At 42.3% G+C, this 1,012-nt stretch overlaps 1 pseudogene; it reads right to left on the bottom strand.

Annotated features, from left to right (window-relative positions):
* Positions 1-371: 371 nt before the first annotated feature.
* LOC115288950 lies at positions 372-870 on the bottom strand (annotated as a pseudogene).
* Between the last annotated feature and the right edge of the window lie 142 nt (positions 871-1,012).

The following is a 1,012-nucleotide window of genomic DNA, read 5'->3' as shown; positions in this document are numbered from 1 at the left end:
AGAAAATACTAAGGGAAAAACCCAAGACACACTTCCTAGGGGGGAAAAAATGTAATTTCTGTCCCTGACAGAATGTATTAAATAAGCAAACACCACCAACAAGCAAAACAAGTACTACAAGGTAAAAATATCAAAAAAAAGACAACCCTCTCACATGCATAAATGAAAGATTGCACACAAAGAACTCACATCTTTTCAAGCTCCAATAGTAAATATTCTGCTACTATGTATTAAATACTGCATGGTTTGCCCAAGCTAAGATGAAACCACATCATGAATCAATAAGCATTTTGCATTTTCTTTCACTAAAAAGCAGTCATAATATAAAGTAGCAGCTCCCAGTAACTTCAAGTTTTATCTTCTTCAGAAGTTGGCTCAATTCAGTTTGCTTCATTCTTGGAAGCTTCATCGAAATTCTCCACAAGATCTGGAACTTCATCATCATCATCCTCTCCTGAATAGCAAGTGGTGCCTTTCCAACCACAGATTGTTTGGGCAGAGCTTCAGCCAGCCTTCTTAAACTAGTCAGACTGTCTGCACCAAGCTGGGTTAAGATACTGGCTAACATTTCTGTCAGCTGCGTTGTCTCCGCACGGCCTGTGATGGTGAAGGTGTTCACCGCCAGGGATGCCTGAACTTTAGGGTTGTTAAAGTGGATTACTGTTCCTTGGTTTGTGAACATATTCACTTCTTCAGTACCAGATATATTGTTTACCCCTAACTTCTTTAAGGAGAACTGAAGTTTTTTATCATCTGCTGAGCTGTTCGATGAACCACCTTCTTCTTTCGGCGAGCAGTTCCTTTCCCACCAACGCGCACTGGTGCTTGCAGTTTGGCGAGTTTCTCCCGGTTCGTGATAGTTTCTTTCATTTTGTTGGAGCGGAAATGGGACCGCACGGGGGACTAGGGTTGACGCTCAGGGGGTCTCTGGTGGACCCGCTGAGATAAGGGGCCTGTTTTGACCAATTCTTATCTGTCACTTCTACCTGGAATTTCTTTAGAGGAGAGTTCT

The sequence above is a fragment of the Suricata suricatta genome, chromosome 4 (genome assembly GCF_006229205.1).
Source record: "Suricata suricatta isolate VVHF042 chromosome 4, meerkat_22Aug2017_6uvM2_HiC, whole genome shotgun sequence".
Classification (NCBI taxonomy): Eukaryota; Metazoa; Chordata; class Mammalia; order Carnivora; family Herpestidae; genus Suricata; species Suricata suricatta.
This window is presented reverse-complemented; position numbering and strand designations above follow the sequence as displayed.